The 20,514-nt window shown below is 39.9% G+C and overlaps 1 protein-coding gene across 3 annotated transcripts in view; it reads right to left on the bottom strand.

Moving 5' to 3' along the window:
• The window catches only part of LRRC8B (leucine rich repeat containing 8 family member B), a 51,786-nt gene that overhangs the window by 19,414 nt on the left and 11,858 nt on the right, over positions 1 to 20,514 (bottom strand). Inside the window, exons 2-3 of one of the 3 annotated variants that reach the window (XM_008074176.2) lie at positions 20,026 to 20,214; positions 7,666 to 7,719 (exon numbers count right to left, since the gene is read on the bottom strand). The exons of 1 other annotated variant lie outside the window; for it this stretch is intronic. The gene's annotated coding sequence lies outside the window, so the exon portion shown is untranslated. Of the gene's footprint in view, positions 1 to 6,677; positions 6,708 to 7,665; positions 7,720 to 20,025; positions 20,215 to 20,514 lie in introns of those variants that run through there. One more of the 3 variants, XM_008074179.2, reaches the window with a different exon arrangement.

The following is a 20,514-nucleotide window of genomic DNA, read 5'->3' as shown; positions in this document are numbered from 1 at the left end:
GTTTTCCAGACCATATTTTAGCAAAAAATGAGGATTCAATCCAAATGAGATCTCTATTTCTAATATACAAATGTGCTAAATTAGTTCAAGGGAATAACGTTAAGAGTAACAAATTTTATGGTTAATCCCATTCTTTTAGCTTTTAAAACTCATTAAAAACTCATAAAAGCTTTTTAAAACACATGAATTCACTTGACAATCTCACTCCAAAGTCTCTAAGACTGTAACATCAACATTCAAGTTAGGCATCTTTACTTCCCAGTAGTCCTTATTTTACTTTGAAAGCATTCCAAAATAACTAGTGAAAAAATAAACAAATGATGATCAGATGGTATTTAGACTCATTATATGCTGAGAACTGAATGCTACTTCAAAGATCTGTCTCTGACTCCAGGCAAGGATTTTAGCCAAACAATTCAAAACAGCAGTTCCATACACTACTCTCACTGAAAATTGATTTTAAAATCACCTCATATCTCTTCAAAATGTTTAGTGCTACTTACCATTGAGATGTTTCTTGAGTCTAACATACATCCAACTGAAATTTAAATTCACCTTTGAGTTCACTCTCTAGGAAACAATGCATCAGTACCTCTGATTAATTTGTCCCTTTTCTTTATACTAAGTAACTTCTTTAATCATCCTTCAGAGATCTGATGACAAGCATTTAGCATTTCTCAAGTATTTAAATGATCACTAGCAATAACACTTCATATACCAGTTATGTCCCTTATCAGTTCTTTCAGACCTTGTCATTGTGATGATTTTCAAATAACAAACACACTTCCCAAACTTACTTGCAGTTTTGAGATCTAGAAAGAAACTAAGATTTATTCAATCGTGTTTCTCACCATTAATGTCCATAAAAATCATCAAGAGCTTATAAAAACACAAAGTGATAAGTCTAACCCTCAGAGTTTCTGATTCATAAGGTTGAAAGCAGGTCTCAAGAATGAGCATTTCTACAAAATTCCCAGTTCATGTTGATGCTGCTGGTCCAGGGACCACTTTCGGAGAATCACAAATCTAAAAAGATAGTGATTCTCAATCTTGGCTTCACCTTAAAACTACTTGGGACGCTTTTTAAAAAAGAAACCCAAGTCCAAGCCCCACTTCTACAGAGCAAGTCAGTTAGTCTAGGTGAGACTAGTTTTGCTGTTTTGTTTTTCCTCAAATCTCCCGAGGAGGAGAAAGCTCACAAAATAGATGTGCGATAAAGTACCCTGGGAAAAGTGCCTGTCTTTTGAATCATTTTTAGGTGCACTAGATATCTAGGATGTCCCTTCCTAGATCAGCTACCATATCCTACACGAATCCTTCAGAGATTCAGGCATGTGACACAATAGAACAGTGAGTCACTGAGCTATGGAGATTTGCAGAATGGACTGAAGGAGGAGAGATCAGAAACAAGGGGGCCAGCTACGAGTCTCTTCAATCATGTGGGTGAGAAATAATAAGGGTAAATTTTCTATTACGTTTGAAAAGAAAGCAAAGAATAAAATGGTCATGGTAAATTAAAATTCAGAACCACCTAGCACCCTCAGATAAAGAGGTTCATGGAGTAGCAGGATGTTCAATGGATTCAGAATTTGATCCTATGCTATTATGGCGTATCTTACAAAGTTTCTAGCACATGGTGTACTAAAAATATTTATTCAACAAATAACTAAATGGGCTGAGTATGGTGCCTCATGTTTGTAAAGCCAGCACTTTGGAAGGTCAAGGAGGGAGGAATGTTTGAGACCAGGAGTTTGAGACCAACCTGGACAATATAGGGAGACCCCTTTAAAAAAAAAAACCCCACAAAACCTGGGTATAGTGGTTGTATGCTTGTAGTCCTAGCTACTCAAAAGGCTGAGGCAGGAGGATCATTTGAGCTTAGGAGCTGGTGACGGCAGTGACCTATGATCATGCCACTGCACTCCTGTTTGGGTGACAGAGCTAGACATTGTCTCTAAAACAAATAAGTGAATGAGCAAAAACCCCCAAAATCTAAATGTACAAAATGTAAAAAACATGAAAAACAAGTCCCAATGATTTCATATTTTTAGATAGGGTATATTCCAGGTGATAGAGCCTTTTCCAGGGGGGATGCTAGAACTTAGCAGCTTACAAATGGAAGGATTTTTGCTAACCTGCATATTCCAAAACTTAATGGCTTAAAAAAAAATAAGGCTTTATTTCTTGAGATTCTGTGGGAGGTTCTTTTACTTCATGGTGCTGGCTGGCACAAAAATGACTAGAAGGTACAAAATGTCCACATTCCTTAGGCTGGCAGTTGGTGCTAACTGCAGCTGGCAACTCCTTCACGTGAGTCTCCATGGGTTCTTTGAGTGTCCTCATATAACATGGTGGTTGGGTTCCAAGATGGTGCATTTCAAAGACAAAAGTAAAAGCTACAGATCTTTTTTTTTTTTTTGAGTTGGAGTCTCACGCTGTCTCCCAGGCTGGAGTGCAGTGGCATGTTCACGGCCACCCCAGCATTGACCTGCTGGGCTCTGGTGATCCTTCCGTTTCAGCGTTCAAAGTAGCTGGAACTACAGGTGTGTGCTACCGGGCCTGGCTAATTTTTGATTTATTGTAGAGACGAGGTCTCACCAAACTGCCCGGGTTGATCTCGAACCCATGGGCTCAGGCAATCCTCTCATCTCGGCCTCCCAAAGTGTGCTGGGATTATAGGCTGAGCTACCAAACCTGGCCTACGGATCTTTTAAGGAATAGCCCTTGAAGCTACACAGTGCCACGTCCACCAAAATCTATTGGCCAAAGGAATCACAGGGCCACCTCAGATTCAAGGGTAGGGAAAGCAGCCCTCCATCACTCAATGGGAGGAGAGGCAAAGAATTTCCAGCCATGCTTACTCCACCAGTCTGCTCGCTCGCCACAGGTGATTGACATTCTTCCCACGTGCAAGACACATTAACTCTCTCCCAAGGCCTCTTAATGCTTCATCCCACTATGGCATCAAATTCAGGCTTGAAGTCCAGGATCTTATCATCTAACTCAGATCTAGGATGCTGTGGGACAACACCCTTGAAATTCTTAGAAGACCTTCCATCTAGCTGAGAGGATCTAGAAGACACTGCCTTAAATCTTTTTGAAGTTTTAATATAGGGTCCTACAGTGGTGCTTTTGCTTTAATTTTCACCTTAAGACCAGGTTTTACTGACAGTAGTATTCTGGATCTGATCCTTGGACCTGAGGTCATTTCTTTCTTTGAGTGCCTTTTGCTGGGTACAGGAGCTGGGAAGGAGAAACAGTTTTATTTATGATCCTAGAAAATTCTGACTTGGAAATGTTTCCTTTAAAATATGCTTAAAACTGGAACAGTTTCTTGTCTAATTGATCTCATTCATGCAATACTTTGGTCATAGTATCAAAAAAGGAGTTAAAAAAAGGAGTCAATTGGTGTTTCTAATATTCTCCTGAAAAATCTCCTAACTAGATCCTCAGGTTCATTACGTTCATTTCTATGCTCCATGTTACAGTAGGTGACAGTCTTGCTGATTTTTATGTCAAGATAAAACAAGGGTACCATCCCATATCCTCCAATTACAATAATATTCTTACTGCTCTTCAGGTCTTCACTGTTACCTCTCCCAAAGCTAATGCCAGATTTTCTATGAGGGCAGCACTTCACTTCTAAATACCAGTTTTCGTTTGGGTTTTTTATTCTTTGTAACAAACCACCCCAATACTTAGTGGCTGAAATAATAATTCATGACTTCCCATGATTCTCTGCAATGATGAGGCAGGTCACATGGTGTCGGCTGGAATGCTTAGAAGGTCCGAGGTGCCTCAATCACCAGGCTGGCCCTTGGGTAGGCTGCTGGCCAGGAGCCCAGCTTGGCCTGTTGACCAGAGGCCTTGCCAGTCCTCCACATGGCTGATTAGGCTTCCTCACAGCAAGGGACCAAGATCTCAGAAGGAATGTTTCAAGCACACAAAAGCAGAAGCTACAAATCTCTTAAGGCCCAGCCTTGGGAATTACTCCACATCATTTCTGCCACATTCTATTGATCCAAAAAGGTAACGGGGCCAGCCAGCTTCAAAGGGAAGGGAAATGAATGACTTCTCTTGATGGGAAGAGATTCTTTTCTAAGTATTAGAAGCCATCTTTAGTCTGCCACAGGAAGTCACAAACATTTAAGTAGTGGACAGTGTCAAAGAAACGAATTCTGAGAGAAACAGTTTTGTGAGCAAAAAATAGATCCTCTGTCTCAGATAAAATATCAGACAAAGAAGGATTATTAAATGAGGAAGAATAAAAGAGTTTAGAGAAGCAGAGTCTATGTGGTCAAGGAGAAGCACAGTATTTGTGAAGCACAAAAATCAGTTACAAGGAAAGAAGCTTGTAAGTCAAAGAATACAGAGACGCATAATTGTAAGTCAAAGAATACAGAGACGCATAAAGAGCACAGAGACACATAAAGAACACGGAGACGCATAACTGCCACTCCAAGCTTCTAACCCAAGGCTGTAGCGTGATAATGGGCCTATGAAACAATCATAAATAATACTCTAAGTATTAGGATAATTATGTTAACCAGTTGAAGCCCCAGGAGAAAGTGACTGAATAAATAAAATCAAATAAATAATACATAAAATAAGTTAAAGTTATAGAGGGAATCAAAACCATGGGAACAACTTTAAACAAAATCTGAGTTGTGCTGAACTTTAAGAAATACTGCTTCATTTTTTCTTGTTCTGGCAGTTAGAGAATACATCCTATGTTTAATGTAGATGGTAACTGTCTCTTTAGGAAAAGAAGTCTCATTCTTTGATGTTTTTAGCAAGTTACCGTGTTACCTAAAATACATTTAAAATTTAAAAAGTTGCAGTCACATTATTAAAATATGAACACAAGATCATAAGCCACCAGTAGCTGGATAATCCTCAGAGGGTGTAAACAGAAGCCAACCTCAAATCCCTCTCCATTGCCTTTTGTTTATAGAAACATTTTCCTGACTATCCTGTTCCTACCACAATAAGTAAGCCATAGTAGGTAGAATCAAACACAGTTCCTATCTAGACTCTTGTGAATCACACATGCTCTCTTTTTTTTCTTTTAATTTTTATTTTAAAGATGTTGGGTACAATTCAGGATTAGGTATACAAATGGTCATTGTACAGGTAAAGTTTGGGCCTCACTTAGGTCCCCACTTCTCCTGGCTTGAGATCAGGTGCCTTTATTGATGAAGTGTGCCCCTCCCACCCCATAAATTTCCCATTACTGCCAATCCCTTTCTTTCAAATGGCAGGCAGTTAGTAGAGACCATCATTCCATCTGCTTCTCCTTGTTCTTCCACAGGTAACCTACCTTTCACTAGAGCTGAATCATGTGGATTATTTAACCCGGTAATCAAAGTCTACTCTTTATACATAAGAAATCTAAGTTCAGAGGCATTTAAGGGATTTCTCTAGGGTCATAAAGTAATGAGCTTATGGTCAAAGGCCCTAATTTGAAATGAACTGGAAGTTGGTAGCATTGAATTCTGGCTACCTACCCTAATTAAAAATAGGCTTTTCTAATAAAAGAAACATGAAGTGGCAAATATAGTCCAGAACACTTCTGTTATAATTCTTTTTTGTAAATTATAAATCAAAATGAGAGAGAAATTTTAGACCCCTTTTCTTTATACTTAAGAGTACACTGGAACAGACAAACCAGTGTACTCTAGGAATACTTAAAAATATGATTGCGACACTAATCTTAATCCTTTCTTGAAAGTGAACATTTACATGAACCCAATCATGGAGGCCCAGGCACTACAAAGGCATACCAAGGAAATACAAGACCTTGTTTCTATCTTCCCAGGACTTTTGATCCTACTGTAGAAAGAAGATACATATAGCTGAAAGTTGGCACCCCCCCCCTTATGCTGTCATTTCAGTGCCCAAATTAGTGGGATGATGGACTAAATCTAGTAGATATGACATTTGGTTCTACATAAACAAAATGTCCAAAGGGAACAGCAGCACTTGTCAAAGAAAGGTTAGGATTTTAGTCTATTTGTGTAACAAATAATTAGAATGCCTACTAAGTGCCAGGAGGACTTACAGACGTTTGGGAAACACGGGTGTGCAGGACAGACAGCTCTTGTGGACTGGACTATGTGTAGTGAAGGAAGAAAAACAATAACCAAACATAAAACATGAAAAAATCAGAAATGCTATGAAGAAAATAAAGTCAGGGACTACCTGACTACCATTAGGATGGGGACAAAAAAGGAGCCAACCATGGGAAGAACATTCCAGGCAGAAGGAGCAAGAAGCTTAGATGTGTGAGGATCGGAAAGGGGGAGTTCACTCTGGCTGGAATGTCAGGATCCTGGGGAAAGTAGAAGAGAGACAGAAGGCATGCAGCTAAAGTAAAGAATTTTGGATAATAAATGTCCAGGTGTGATGGAAAAGGCACTGAAGGGTCATAAGTAGAAAAGTGGCAAAAGCTGTTATGAGCTTTCAAAATTCACAGTCAGGCTGGGATCAGTGGTTCAGTCTGTAATCCCAGCACTTTGGAAGGCTGAGGCTAGTGGACTGCCTGAGCCTGCGAGTTCGAGACCAGCCCGGGCAACTTGGTGAGACCTTGTCTCTCTACAATAATTAAAAAATTAGCTGGGTGCAGTAGCACGTGCCTGTAGTTACAGCTACTTGGAAGGCTGAGGAAGATGGATCACCTGAGCCCAGCGGGTTGTTGCTGGAGTGGCCGTGAGTGTGCCACTTCACTCCAGCCTGGGCAATGAAGTGAGAAATACAGCTATGCCCAAGAAGTCAAAGGATCTTTACCTTCATCTGTAAAAAAGAAGGATGTTCATAATTAATAGGTGACAGACCCCCGCCTCACTACTGATTTACCTAGACTATATGTTCAGAGCTGGGTGACATATTTAACACACATGCTGTAATCACAACACTAGAGAGTCATTCTATTTAATACAGTGTACAAATTCAATATTTGTTGTGTCAAAGTCAAAAATACTGCCATAGAGCTAACTGAAAACTAATCTCCCACAATTATAAAAGAACAATAATGTTTGCAGGAAGCAGCAGTGCATAGGCCTTGTTTATTTCTGACTTGCCTACTCAATGAAAGCATGGTCATATTTTATTTGATAGAAATAAATATGGCAAACCAAATATATACATTAAAAATGCTACCTTAAACAAAGGTCAGGAAAATATAGACATAAATTCTAAGTCTCTCATGGATATTTATATTTCTTAAGATCTTTTTAAAGTTAAATAAATTTTTTTTAATAATAGAGATGAGGTCTTGCTATGTTGTGCAGGCTGGTCTCGAACTCCTGGGCTCAAGCAATCCTCTTGCCTTGGCCTCCCAAAGTGCTGGGCTTACAGGCATGAACCACCATTCCCAGGCTATATTCCTTAGCTCTTAATGTTAAAAAATGACAAATATCATCTACATATACACTTTCCTACATTCAAAACTCACAACAGACAGTAAGATGACATATTTACTAAAACAGATTTAATTTTCTGTTTATTAAACGGGTTGAAAAGACTCCAAAAGACTTTACTCAAAATATATGCAAGAATAGTAACTTTTTTTTACATATTAAATATTCGGTAATTATTTGCCTCAAGCTACCAACTTAATTATAATTGTCTTTACCATGTGTTTACAATTCAGGATGTAAATCTTACCCTATGAATGCCAGTCAACCGAACCACTGCAATTAGTCTCAATTTGAAAAATTCCTAAAGAGAAATCATAAACATATTGTTATATTTCACACATCAAAGGACTGCAAGATAACTTATTCACATAATGTAGTTTTAAAATTTCCAACATATAATTTTATGAACCAACAAAAGGCAACTTTTTAAAAAATGAGTGTTAAAGAGATCACCTTCTGACCTTTCACAAAAGGTGTTAACTGTTACCCACTATTACTGTCATCAACTACATAGTTAATCTCATCACAACAGTAATTTACAAGGAGAAAAATATGAACATTAAATAGAAAGTATCTATGATTCAATATATATTTTTTGCGTATGCTTTCAAAATGAGAGTCCTAGAACATTTTAAGGCCTCTGATATGCAGAATCAAATTATTTCCAAAAAAGTTTATGCTAATTTTCTTTTTGATAAACAATATATGAATAGCACCTCACTAGATTTAGAAATCATCATTTAAAAAAACTTTGTTAATTCTATATGTAAAAAATGATCTTATTGTTTCTTTATTCTGTATTTGAGTTGAATTGAACATTTTTTTAGCATGCTTATTAACGAGTTTAATTCCTTTTCCTATTTCACATTTACCCAAACCAGAGGAATATTTTGCTGAGAAGATATAACTGTAGAGCTTAATGACAGTTCTCTCATAATCACAATTTGTCATCTCAGGATGAGTGACTGCTGTCAAGTAAAATAAAACGTAGCTGAGTTTCTTTATCCAAGCTAAAACCAAACCATTCAAACTAATTTTAGAAATTTTAGCAAGTTACTGCCTTTCTTCCCCCTCAGCAGAACACCATAGTATTAAGTAGGAAGAATGAAACGCAAAAATATTACTAAATGGCAAGGCTTCTTAGAATAGAATAAATAGTTATTAGGCAGGATAAAAAGAGGACAAAGACAGTCACAGGAATTCTGACAGGCCCAGCAGCTGAGACAGGTGGGTTCTCCAACTTGGTATGCTAATAAGTGTTAAAAAAAACTACCTCTACCAATCCCCTCAAAAACATTTTCTCTACCCAGAGGAAGGACACAAGACATATGTGCTTTAACTTAAAAAGTCAATTTCAGGCTGGGTTCGGAGGCTCAAGCCTGTAATCCCAGCACTTTGGGAGGCTGAGGCTAGAGGATTACCTGAGCTCAGAGGTTCAAGACCAGCCTGGGCAACTTGGTGAGACCTCATCTCTACAATAAATCAAAAAATAAGTCGAGTTTGGTAGTGCATGCCTATGGTTCCAGCTACTTGAAAGGCTGAGGCGGAAGGTTTGCCTGAGGCCAGCCGGTGGAGGCTGTGGTAGCTAAGAATGTGCCACTGCCCTCTAGCCTGGGCGACATAGTGAGATTCTGACTCAGGGGGAAAAAAAAAATAAAAAGTCAATTTCAAGATAACCTAAAAAAAAAAAATTCTGGAAGATTTGGAGATAACAAGCATAACACTGAGAAATCCCTTCTTTCTCAAACAAGTGCTCCTTTCAGAAAGTTCCCAATGAAGGACAAATATTCCCAAGTGACTTGAGATTAAAAAACAATACAGCAGCAATTGGCTTTCTGATAGAAAAACAATAGGCCCCAAAGCTTTTACTTTGAAAGTGGAAAAGTCTGGATGCTCTTATTTCTGTCTGGTCAGGAGAGATAGTGGATTTGACAAAACAAACTTTTTTGCAGTAAAGCAGAGAAATATCATACTGTTTTGTAATCTGAGAATGGTTTTCCATTTGGGTATACATGTCTTTTAGTGACAATTAAATAAAATGTTAAGAGGAAATATCTAGCAAGAAGTCAAAGGACCTGCACTGGGTTAAGCATAGTCGCCAGGTATGGTGGCTCACTCCTGTAATTCCAGCACTTCGGGAGGCCGAGGCAAGAGAATTACCTGAGCTCAGGGGTTTGAGACCAGCCCGGGCAACTTGGCAAGACCTTGTCTCTACAATAAATAAAAAAAATTAGCTGGGCGCAGTGTCTTGTGTCTATGGTTCCAGTTACTTTGAAAGTTTAGGTGGAAGGATCACCTGAGCCTAGCAGGTTGAGGCTGCAACGGCTGTGAGTGTGCCACTGCACTCTAGCCTGGGTGACAGAGTAAGATTCCTACTCAAAAAAAAAAAAAAAAAAAAAAAGGCATAGTCTCCAGGATCTCACTTTGCAGGTCAGCTATGGCAGGAATCATTGCAGTATCAGACTCACCCGCCCTGCCTTGGGCAACTGTATACATTTAAGACTTTAGATATGTCAAATTAGTCTTCCATTTTATCCACTTGAAAAGTTCAAAACATGAATAACAGCTGAATTTAAAAGAGGGATATTCCACATCATTATCTGTCCCACTCTGGGGCCAAATGGAATCACCGCTACGAGCTACCCAGATTGCCACAAGCTGAATTTGCTGATCGTCCGTCTGTGTTCGGAGAACACATTTACTAATATTTCTCTTATGCTGTTTTATAGTATATTAAGCTATTGCCTCAAGTTCCTTGAGGGCTGGGGCAACATCTTTTTAACTAATATCCCAGGGATCTATTGCATTGTCTCTTTTCAGAGATGAATATGATGGCAGCTGCCATGTAACACACCTATTCATCAGTGGGGGGTTAACACATCTCTGGAAACAACTTAAACAAAAACAGTGTCTACCAGAACTTTTCTCAGAGCCAGTACTGCGTGTGGTTGAAAGGAAAGACTGGGAATCTGGTAGTTCTTCCTGGTCAGCTGAGATTCTGGAAACTGACATAAGGGACCTAGAGGGGGTCTTTCGCTGCCCTTTTCCTATACAGTGCTTGGTTTCTCCTCTTGAAAATGTTGTGAACAAATATTTAAAGAATAACAGTCTGAAGCAACATTGGATCCTTAGCCTGCCCCTAGCCCAGAGTAATGAGTCATTAGGGTGTCCCATGTCTCAGTCTTGCCCCTGTCAGCACCACGGATATTCAGTAAATTATTGTTGAGTGAATGAAGGGTACCAGGTCAGGTTTTACCGTCTAGTTAGGAACCAAAGGTACAGAGGAGGAGGCCTGGCTCCCGGAAAGACCAGAGACACAACTGGTGCACACACAGTGGGCATGAAAGGATGGCAAAGCAAATGGCAGGGAGGGAGCCTCGGGCATTTCCATCACCCCATGGCAGGTGCAGAGATTCAGAGGAGAGGTTGTGCTTTCACTCTTCCAAGAGAGAGGAGAAAAAAATCTGTATTTGCCAACTTACCCACCAAACATGACATCTCACAAATCTGAATGGAGAACTGCTGTCAAATTCAGCATGACTGGCTACATTTATAATGACTGCAAGTCATTTTGGATCAGTGATGGACTACTGGATAAATGCCACATCATTCCAAAGTGACCTTAATATCTTGTCATATTCTGATTTCACAATTACTCTTTTGCACAAGTTAACCTTAGTATAATGCAGCAGAGATAATGCTGGGACCAACAGAATGATCGTGTTGTCACCCAAAGAAGGACATCGCGCATACCATTCTGCGGTCACTTGTCCTGTTTGCTTTCCCCCAAGACGATGAACTCTGAAGGGCAAGGGGCTTCCTTGTCTCCTGAGAACCTACCATATATTAGGTGCTTCACAGACATTATAATTCCATGACCCTGTAAGCTACGATTGAACTGACAATATTGCATATCCTTGGATAGTTTTAGTCTCATAAAACCAGCAACTTCTGATAGTGATCACTGTAAAGAATGATACATGTGCTACAACATACTCTTAGTCCAATGACAACAGTCAAATTGTCATGCATTGCAAATCAGCCTAGTGTTTAGCTCAAACTAATTTCTGACTGCAAAATATAAAGGTTTATTGTTCAGTATTAAATGACCCTTAAGCACAAAATATGTTTAAAATGAACACTACTAACCCACTCATCCCCCCAAAACAAGTAGTTGCTCCCTACTTCATGCTTCCTTAGGATTTAGGGAGTACTAATAGTTCTACTATACTTCCACTAAACTGCAGCAGATACCTGGTTTGGTGCCCTCCTGATCCAACCTTTGACCTCTTGAAAGAGTGGAGTGTGTGAGCCAGGACCTGACACACAACAGAGTCTCCATAATTACTTCTGAATGGAAAGGAGTGATGGGAGATAAGAAGGGGAGGGTTAACACCTACTGTGTACTTGGTGAGGTAGGTATTATCATCTCATCTCTAAAGGTGAGAAAGTTGAGGTTTGGAGAAGCTAAGAAGTTGGCTGGAGCTCATCTGCAAACCCAGCATTCACACCAGCTCCAGTGACTAAGAGCCATCTGCTACACGGCCTCTCCAAAGAGCTACATGAAAAAAGGAGTTTTATATAGAATGTGGCATCTTCTTTTTTTTTCAAAGCTACAATTTGTCTTTTAGAAAAACTAAAAAAGACAATTTGAAAATGAGTTCTATGTTGCTTTCTTATAGCTCATTACTCAGTGTTCCATCTAGTGAAACATAATCAGCAAGTGCTTCCTCCATCCTGCCTGCCTATTAGATAATTAAGGTTGACATGACAAAAAGCCAGAGCCAGGGAGCATCTGCTTGCATAACCTCTTACGGAGAAACATTTCCCACCAATTTAATAACAAGATAAATAACCCAAGTTTAATTTGTATTTAAAGGATCATGTTTTGCATGGCTTTTCTTCCCAGCATACCTATTAAGGGGATGTAGTTAAAATAAATTAATGCTATATCACCTATATATGACCCTCTTTTTGAGTGACTTAAAAAAGCAGTATCACATGTCTTTAGTGTGCTACTTTGTCAGGCCTAGTTTTCATCCTAAAACTTATGAAAATTTGAGAGACTTGGAAGTGAGGGTGACCGAGTGGCCAACTTTGTCATTTACCATCTGCTCGATCTTGGATAAGCTGAATCACTTTTCTCATCTGCAAAATAGGGATAATAATGGTTTCTACCTAACAGAGCTTGTTTTAAGAATTGAAAAAGATAGTTATAAATCAAATGCTTAGCATAGCAACAGGTAAAAGCAAGCACTCAAAAAGGTAAATTATTAACAGAGTAGTAGCTTTATCTGAAAATAATTCTTTATTGGTTGGCTTTAAAGTATGATCCTATAAACAAGAACCAGAGTTGATATTAGGGAAGTTTTATTTTATACCTAAATTAGTGACTTTCATACGGATTTTATGATATCACATGATTCAAATTACTAGAAAGCATTGTGAAATATAAACATAACTTTCCTCATTCATTTACTATATGGTTCATAGAAAAGATAAAGTGTTGTGAAGCCAAAACAATATACTGTGATACATTTTATTTTTTTGAGTTGGAGTCTCACTCTGCCACCCAGACTGGAGTGCAGTGGCACACTCACAGCCACCCCAGCGTCAACCTACTGGGCTCAGGCGATCCTTCTGCCTCAGCCTTCCAAGTAGCCGGAACTGCAGGCATGTGCTACCATGCCCAGTCAATTTTTTATTTATTGTAGAAATGAGGTCTTGTCAAGTTGCCCGGGCTGGTCTTGAACCTGCGGGTTCAGGCAATCCACTCACCTCGGTCTCCCAAAGTGCTGGGATTATAGGCTAAGCCACCAAGCCTGGCCCAACATTTTTTAAAAGTTAAACTGTATAAACAACCTCCACTTTTTGATGCAATGTCTATCATTCCAGTCAAGATTCCCACTGCAGATAAATTTAATATGACCAATGATGCCTAAGCAAAGCATCTTAAAAAAAATTTATAATCATGGCTGCACAACTTGAATGTATTTTACACCATAGAATTGTACACTTAAATATAGTTAAAAGAGTAAATTTTATGTTATGTATATTTTATCACAAAAAATCTACACTCATATAAAATAGAAAAAATGTTCTTACTGCTTTAAAATGAACTCAAATGGATTACACAAATTAAATACAGTCTCGTACCAGACATACTAACACATATTCTAAACATAATAGAATTTCAATATGCCCATATGCTTTTTTCATAATTCATAGGTTACTATAATACATACTAAGTATGTAATTGTCAGTTTTGTTTGTTACCCTGAATTAGAAGGATTGAGGCGGGAGATAATACGATCTCCCAAATTTGTCCAAAAATGGCTTGGGTCTTCTTTACTAGATGAATACCAATATATGAAGCTGAGACATCTTAAACTTTCTGGTGATTATTGAGGTAAGTGCACATGTGAGATTTTTTTCTTTTTTCTAAAGTAATCATTGAAGCACTCACATGTTGACAAAATTCACTAATAATTTAATGGATCTGCAAAGTATTTGATACTCTTGCTAATCTTCTTTTATTAAGAGGTCAATCCACCCGAAGGCATCAATAACAGCCTAATAGGATAGATGAAGGGGGGAGGGGAAGGGAGGAGAATGGGAAGGGAGGAGAGGTGGGTTGGTGGTAGTGCACAGAGATTGTGTGTGCGTGTGTGTGTGTGTGTTTGTGAAAGTGGTTACAAGGGAGCAATCAAAATCTTTGATCATGTGATAGCAGACACACCTACTATGTGCTTACATAAAATAAACAGCTCAATCAATCAATCCCTGAGAACTTTCATAATAACAAACTCAGTTGTAGGATTTTCTTTTACTTCCTTTATCTCTGGAAATGTGAGGTTAAAACGCCTACCCAAGGCACCAGTGGATAAAGGTATATCAAATGAGATAGGGTCAGCAAAAGCCATAACAAGTAAGTCAATTTAATCTTAGAGAAATAGCTGTTCTGTCTCTTTACAGAATTACACTGGAGCATGAAGGGAATGTAGTAATGTGATTAGATGGTCAAACGAAGGAAAGTAACCATCACTGAGACATAGGGAAGGATCATGTCTACAAGGCAGCAAGACCTAACAAAAAGAATACCCAACTAGATGTCACAAGACCCAAATTCTATGCCTTACTTTACATCTAACTGACATCATGCTGGGCAAGTCATCTCACCTCACTTAAGCTGACTTTTCAAACTATAAGTTAGAACAAATGATTAATAGACTCTTCACTTCCAGCATCCCACCACCCCATGAGTTGATTAATTTTGGCTGGAGCTGGGAGATACCTAGTCTGAAAAACATTTTGGAGGGGTGAGAATTAGATAGGGCTTTATGAAATGAGAGCACCAGGAAAAGCAACTGTCTGTTTTCTTAGAGGGTGCACTGGTCTACAACTGGCAACTAATAAATCTGACTCACTGAAGAGACTGAAAAGTTGGTTACAGCAAGAAAAAAAATGTCATCAGGTCAGACATACAAGGGGAGACCCCCAAAAACTGGAATTATCTTTTGGAGGGTGATCCCTTTATAGTACAGGCTTCTCCTGCTAGGTGAGTGTTTTCAGGAACCATCGGCTAGTGTTGTTGTGAGAGGCTGTGTTGTGGAAGAAACATCCCAAGTTGTGGTAAACAGGTGACTGGTTCTTCCACCATAAGAACACATCTACCCATACCATGCTGAATGTTCAGCAGTTTTTGACCCAAACCTCCATGCCCCACCCTCCCCATTCACTGGGTTTCGTCCCAGTGATCTTTTTCTGTTTGTTTCCCCAGATGAAAAAAGTCCTGAAAGGGAAAAATTTTGCCAATGTGGAAGAGAAGAAACAAAAAACAGCAGAAGCACTAAACGGCATTATAAGTGATGAGGTCAAAAACTGTTTTGAGCAATGGAAAAAATATCTTAAAAGGTGTATTGCATCAAGTGGAGAGTACCTTGAAGGTGACTGAAATTTAAACATGTAAGAATAAATACACAACTTTTTTATAGATAAATCTTGTGTTTTTGGGGGTCCCCCCTAGTATAATAAAAGTACTGATTTTAATTGAAGGAAGAAGAGAACTGGGACTGTGGAAGGGTCCGAATACTAATCTTCCCCTTAAACACTGGGGTTTACTCTTGGGCCTGTAGGTGTTGTCTGCTCAAATATATATACTCTGCTTGCGTGACATCTTGACTCTTAAGGTTCCCTCCACCATGTCTGTGCACAGGGTGAGCCCAGAATCCTTACCCTAAGCCTTAGAATTATCTCCCCAATATCCTCCAATATACATGAAGATGTGTGGAAGCAACTCAAACAGCATGTCCCAAATTGCATCTACTCGTCCTTCTCACACCCGGACACCAAACCAGCTCCCTGAATCTCAGGTTGATAGTAACATCAAGGACTAAAGTACTACACTGTGGATTGAATGTTTATATCCCCTTCAAATTTCATGGTTAGTGCAACAATATTCAGAGATGGAGCCTTCAGTGGGTGAGGGGTCATAAACGCTCTGCCCTCACAGATGGAATTTAGTGCCTCATAAAAGGGCTTGAGGGGGAGAATGTTCCCCTTCTATGTCTTCTTGCTCTTCTGCTCCTCTGCCATGTGAGGACACAGCATTCAAGGCCGGGAAATCAAACCTGTGGCACCTTGACCTTGACCTTTCCAACCTTCAGAATGATGAGAAAAGCATTACATTGTTTATAAATTAACCAGCCTCAGGTATTTTGTTACAGCAGCACAAATAGATGAAGGCAGGCACCTAATCCAGAAACTTTCTTTACCTCTATTCCCTCAAATCACCTGGTTCTCTTCCTAAACTAGCCTCTTCTGCAATGCTGCTATCACGGCCTCAGATGGAGCCCACCTCATCTTTGAAATCACCTCCTCTTTCACCCTCTGTAGTCCAGGTCCATACTACAGTTGGGGAGCTCTTTCTAAAATGCATCACCTCCTGATTTGTGGTTTTGATATTATAAAGACAAAACAATGTCTCAGGGAGGGGTGGGGAGTCCTGGCAATTGGAAGGGATGAGAAAGAGTGCTCTCCCGCTTTTCCTGCTGTTTTACTGCTCTTGCTGTTTCCTTCCCAGGAATGCAAAGGACTGGCCCCTAAAGGCAGAGCAGATTGGATTATGAATTCTTTAATCTCTTGAGAATTGCTGGAATAGGACCATAGGCTGCTTCACCATGTGGCTCGCCGTGGGCACTCACTCAGTCTCACAAGTTAGGAATGGCCCCTTCTCACTACATCATGCTGCCCGTGCCATTTATTCTGATACAGTTTGGACCACAGCTATGAGGACAAGATGTTTTTCAAGCCTCTGGCTCTGTTTCTATCTACATGTCACTGATGTCCATGCTCACAGATAGTAGGCATTTTTACAAAAGTTTTCTTTACTTCCTGGCCAGCAGCAGTCATTGCCATGACGGTCAAGGCTGGATATACAGAGAGACTGTTCCACTTGTTGGTCTGTAAATGTTCTGGAGCTGCTTCATGTAAGTACAAACTGCCTAATTTTTGTTTACTTATTTATATATTGTTTGCTCCCCCAAGCCCTAGGGGCCTTGTTGCTGTATGAGTATAGTCTCACTTTCCTTTCTAACAGCAAGAGTGAGAGTCAGGGCCTGGTTTTCCATAGTAGCAATGTGGAAAATAAGCACTGAACTGAGTCCCAGGTCTGCTTCCACCACCATCTGCAGGGCTTAGATCACTCACCCAATCCAAGCCTCCATCTGCTCAGTCTTAACATGTAGACAATCATTCTGGCCTAAGCGTTGATATTAGTGGTAAAGAAATATCATGGAAACACTTTGAAATCATTAAAGTGAAAAATAAAAGCAAACAGGAACTCATAGAAAGAAAGCTAATCATCTTGCTGGTAAAGTGATTTGAAAAGAAGATGCTTTTGGCCTTGAGACATTATCTTAGGCCAACACAAAACAACCCAGGAAGTGAGCCTTATTTATACATCATGGTTTCAAGGAAACAAAACAGCAAAATGGTGCAAGGACACAGATATTCTGTACCATTTAGGCTCTACTACAAAGACAAAAGGAGCTCCTCAAAAAGGCACAGAGGCCCAGGGGTACAGATTGGGCTAAGTGGCCCAAACACAGAATGTCAGTAATCTCTTTCACTGTGACAAAACAACCACCTGAGTAGAAAACTCTTCTCCAAATCTCCCTTGCAATAATACATAGATAATGGACCACTAAAGGTCTGTTAATTGGGGATTTGAAAAAAAAAAACCTGCCCAGTCTCTGGCTCACCGTGCCAATTAAGTGCAGCCATGCCTAGCTGTCCAACCCAGAGAAGACCTTTCAAAATTCCCCAGTCAGCCAACGCTGCTTATCTGTTCCAGCTCCTATTTTCCCTGGAAGAAGGTGTATGAAACGAAGCACGGTTCAAGTGCATTAAGAGAGAAATGGGTCAATTTTAGACAAGCAAGCTCTTATGTCACTTATGCTTCAGGTAAAATGTCCATTTTTACCTTGGTGTTAAATCTGGGCCTCATATTGCAACTTGGTTCATGGTCGCTGGTGGATAAAATCATTGGTTGCTATTTGCTCCTTAGCTGGAGCAGAAAAGCATCTGGTTTACATGTTGAGTGAACGTATAGTGAGATGACTTTTCAATACCAAGTGGGTGTCCTACAAGTCAATCTTATTCTGACACTAACCACTCAGAGTAAGCGTCAGATTCCACAGGTTTAAACACTCAGTTCCACACACTGCCTGCACTTCAGACACCAGTTACAAGTCCCAGGAATCCAAGCTACCTCCACTTCTGTCTGCCTTAACTCCAAATTTGGGGGCTTCCACAACCGCCTCAAGTCTGATAATTCATTAGAATAACTCACAGAACTCAGGAAAACACTTTACTTACCATTATCGGTTTATTATCAAGGATACTACTCAGGAGCAATCAAATGGAAGAGATGCTTAAGACACAGTATTTAGGGGGGTACACAACTGTCCTGCTATCCAGAGTACTCTGATGAGTTCACCAACCTGGAAGTCACATGAACGCCAAAGCTTAGGGGTTTTTATGGGTTTTTAGGGAGTTTCTTTATGTAAGCACCATTGATCAAATCATTGGCCATCAGTGAGTGAAAAATCTCCAGCTCTTCTCCCCCTGCCTCCAGGGAGGGCAGAGGTAGGAGTGAAAGTTCCAACCCTGGAATAACATGGTTGGTTCTTCTGGTGACCAGTCCCCATCTTGAAGCTATCTAAGAGTTCACAATGAGTTACTTCATTTGGACAAACTCAGGAAGGGCTGAAAGGGGCTCTCTATGAATAGCAAAGGATCCTCTTATCAGGAATTTTAAGGATTTGGGGATCTCTGTGTTAAAAAGTAGAGGTAAAGCCTAAATATATATCTCTTGTTATAGCACACATAACAAGAGCTGCAGAAAACAGTCTACTAGGAGGACTAATTCTTATTCCAAATTGCTGCAGTTTGAAACAGTGCCAAATAGTTCATTTAGAAGGTCAAGCTCACTTTCAAGGACAAAACAAGTCATTTAAGTCACTAAGGCCCCAAGTCAATGACTTATAAAGTTATTTCCTGAGGGATACCTTCCTGACACGATGACAAGTCACTTCACAACATGCTCCTATAGGTCTCTATCCCTTCCTAACATTTATCACACACCTATGAGGAATTGTTTGATTAAAGACTTACTTCTCTTCCACTAAACCATAAGTTGTCTGAGGTCTGGTCTACATGTGTCATGCTCATCATTGTAGCCTAGGGCTTAGCATGCAGAAACTGCTATTGAATATTAATTGAACAGATAAAAGAATCAAAATCAGGCCTCCTTGCTTGGAGCAAACAACCACAGCTTCTCATAATCTTTAAACCAATTCCATGTGACATACAAAGGCTCCTGAATCTTTTAGCAGAAACTAAAGACCCCATTTGAGCCCTATCAGGCAAAGAGAAGGATTTAGCTCAGCCATGGCATTAAGAATAATTTGGGGGCAGCTCTGGGCACTCTGAAGCTATATAAGGTGAGGCTTCTAAAAGAAACAATGAATAATAATAGGAATCAGGTAAAATGCCCATATTCCAAAGGAGGTAATGGACTATTTCTGCATATCAGGTTGGCTTTGGGCTTCAGAACTCAGAGGGATCCTGTGGCTTCCCCTGGTCTTGGCAAAAGGGAGAAACCATACGTTCCCTGGGGATTTTCGAGTTTTGATGGCTTTCCAGGAGACAGAAGACACACTCCCCATCTGGAAGTGGAACACATGACTTCTAAGTCAGGGTGGGGCTTTGTCATAGCTCAGTGACAAATTCAGTTACATAACACACATAGTCTCCAGTCAGTGACCTAAGTTTCTCCTTTGTACACGGCAGAAGAATCTATGGTTATTTCCTAGCAACCAAATTTGAAAGGCAAAAAGATTGTGCCAAGAAAACGAATGGTGTGCTTTTGTCCCCCACCTACTTTTTTTTCTTTCACCCACACACAAGAAATATTTTCCTATTTATATCTGATAACACCATCTGTTTTTATTGTGGGGAATCTTACCCATTGAAGAAAAGCAATAACTTAATCATTGTTAGTTGAACAGAAATAGAAACAAAGAGGGCCTTAAGTATCACCAACCTGTGTCATGGCCAGAGATGGGCCACCAAGAAAGGTTGAAAGAGGAATGTTGTATCTCACTTGCACCGTGATACTAGGTGGACTCAACAATCATGATCAGGCTTCTGCTGGGTGCAAGGCACTCTCCCAGATGATGAAGGCAATAGAAAGATCTCAGACTCAGACTTGAACCTCAAAAGGAGTTTATGCCTTGGTGAAAGAAGACACGAATGTAAGAAAGATCAAACAAATGGATTATAAGCTTGTGTCTTAAGGTAATATATGCTAAAGGAACAATAGTCATTGCATAGGAGTTATGAATTGGACCAGGAAAGACATGTAGGAGTTGTATAGGCTGGTGAGGGCCGAAGGGATAAGGGGCAGGAGAGATAGGGCATTAATAACAGGGCACAGCCGGGCTTGGTGGCTCAGCCTGTAATCCTGCGCCTTTGGGAGGCTGAGGTGAGTGGATTGACTGAGCCCGCGGGTTCGAGACCCGCCTGGGCAGCG

The sequence above is a fragment of the Carlito syrichta genome, unplaced genomic scaffold, assembly GCF_000164805.1.
Source record: "Carlito syrichta isolate Samal-C Ts95f unplaced genomic scaffold, Tarsius_syrichta-2.0.1 Scaffold316362, whole genome shotgun sequence".
In the NCBI taxonomy this organism is placed as follows: domain Eukaryota; kingdom Metazoa; phylum Chordata; class Mammalia; order Primates; family Tarsiidae; genus Carlito; species Carlito syrichta.
This window is presented reverse-complemented; position numbering and strand designations above follow the sequence as displayed.